This window comes from Nicotiana sylvestris, chromosome 8, assembly GCF_000393655.2.
Source record: "Nicotiana sylvestris chromosome 8, ASM39365v2, whole genome shotgun sequence".
NCBI classification, from domain to species: domain Eukaryota; kingdom Viridiplantae; phylum Streptophyta; class Magnoliopsida; order Solanales; family Solanaceae; genus Nicotiana; species Nicotiana sylvestris.
This window is the reverse complement of record NC_091064.1, coordinates 32656760-32659243: the sequence shown is the minus strand read 5'-3', so window position 1 is coordinate 32659243 and position 2484 is coordinate 32656760.

Genomic DNA, 2484 nt, shown 5'->3' with positions numbered 1-2484 from the left:
GGAAATGAGATTATATTTGGAAGAAAATAAAGTAAGTTAATCATGTTACCTTGGAGGTTACAAATATTTAAGATCATGAATAACGAGTACCAAGAGGGTTGGAAATCTTAGAAGCTAAACCAATTGAAGAAAATAAGTTTCGTCGAAAGTCGACAAGTTTCGAATGTTATAACATGTACTTTGGGGTGAGACTAGGGTTATTAACATGATAAGGAGGTTATTCTATGAGTTATTTTAGTCGTATGATATTTATTTTCTACATTTTGAAGGCAAGCAAGTTGTGGAACAAGATTTGGCAAAGGTCATCACAAGTTACATTCATAAATTTGCTGAAATATAGGTCAAATGTATCTGAGAATTTCTCCAAATATACTTTGAATCATGGGGTGTTCTACCTACACAATTTAAGGTCTACGAGTCTAGTTTCTAAATCATTAAACCGTTTGTCAATACGACATCGGAGTAAAGAGATATTCGCGTTTTCGCGAGACAGCGCAAGAAGCTCCCAATGGGACCCACTTAGGCGGTGGTTGACCTACTTCAATTTATAAACGATTTGGACGCCTATTTTTGCTCATTTTTCAACTACAGTTCGTCTCCAAACTTCTTCTAACCCTCCTAAACATATACCACAAGGGTTTTAAGTGATTCCAAAGTGGTTACACCATATTTCAACATCAAAACTTAGTTCTAGTGAAGAACAACACCTCTTTGAGGTTGTGTTATCATTGAGGATTGTTGTGGGCTGTATTTGGATTAAATTCCTAGTTTTTTCTACTGTCTATGGTGGTTATAACAGCCTACTAATTGTGATTAATCTTTCTTGTATGTTAGTTAAGTTGTTAGGATGATAAACTACAATATAATACTTGGATTAGCTTAAGTCACTTCTATGGTGTTGTATTGCTATTAAAGGTTGTTATAAACTGAATATAACTTGGATTTTAAGTTGAAGTTACTGTATGAGGTATGTATATTGTGATCTTGCTTGTGCCTAAAGTTATCTTGATGTTGATTAAGTTAAATGGATGGGCTAGACATGAACTAGTGAATAAAGTTGCTAATTGAGGATAGTTGAAGTTGTGGATTATTTTCGTTGTTATAAATATATGGTTAAGGCTTGAATCATTGATTAATGACTTCATTATCATGTTAATGATACTTTTATGTTGAAGTAAGAATCTATAAGGATTGATAAGGGGTATACGGATTCCAATCGGAGCTTGCCGCTCGTCGTAATGTAGTTGTGACTTGGTGTTATTATATGGTGTCTTGATATTGATAATTATGTATTGATGGATTGCTCTGGTAATTATTGTTGGTATATGGTATTGGAGGAGGCCCTTGTTACAAGGGAGATGCTGCCCAAATTTACGTAAACGAGCTACTAGCTTAAGTTATAGACTTAGCCTTTGAGCATCACTGATTTTGAATCTCCTTATACTATGATAGATTGAGTTGACTTGTTTGAAGAGTTGATTGGAAGGGATTAGGGACTCAACGGGTTTAAGGTATGTTAAGGCACTTTCTTCTTTCTTTTGGCATGATCTAAAGTGAAATGAATACGCTACTTCATAACGGATCTATTCCTAGCAACTAAGGTTGTCCATGTTGTTCTTTCCTTATAAAATTATTCTAAGCAAGTGTTTATGATCCTTGAATCCTACTAAGGTTCATATTGAGGGTATGGATGGTCATAGTTCTCTTAAGTCACTCCAAAAGGTATAGAAGGTGATTCCATGAGTTGAGCATGCATTATATATATGTATCCATTTTACTCTACCGAGCCACGCTATAGTCGGCCGGGTACGACACCTATTGTGCAACCACTGATCAGTTGGTTTACCGAGCTCCACGTGGCCGGGTACGATTCTACCGAACCTTATGATGGTCGGGTACGCTTTTACCGAGTCCTCTTTGAGGCCGGGTACGATATGATGATGATGATGCCCACAGAGGCGAATGTTTTAAAAAGTTTATGTATATATATGTATTATGCATTTCATATCAGTAACCCCCAGAGGCACTCAGATGTTACAGGTTGTATCTCCTCTATCTCTCTCTTTACATTACTGTTCTTGTTTATGCTTTCCTGCCTAACATACTCGGTACTTTATTCGTACTGACGTCCCTTTTGCCTGGGGACGCTGCATTTCATGCCCGCAGGTCCCGATTGATAGGTTGACAGTCCTCCTAGTAGGCTATCAGCTCAGCGAAGGTGTTGGTGCACTCCACTTGCTCCGGAGTTGCCTATTTGGTCAGTATGCTTTGGATATGTATTGATTGATATGGCGGGGCCCTGTCCCGACCTTTATGATTTTATGTACTCTTAGAGGCTTGTAGACATATGTCAGGTGTATGGATAATTGTATGGCCTTGTCGGCCTATGTTTCGAGTTTACTAATGGTCATGTCGGCCTTATAGGCCCGTATGTCACATATATTAGTTTGTATATCATGTTGGGTCTTCATATGTTGAGTATTC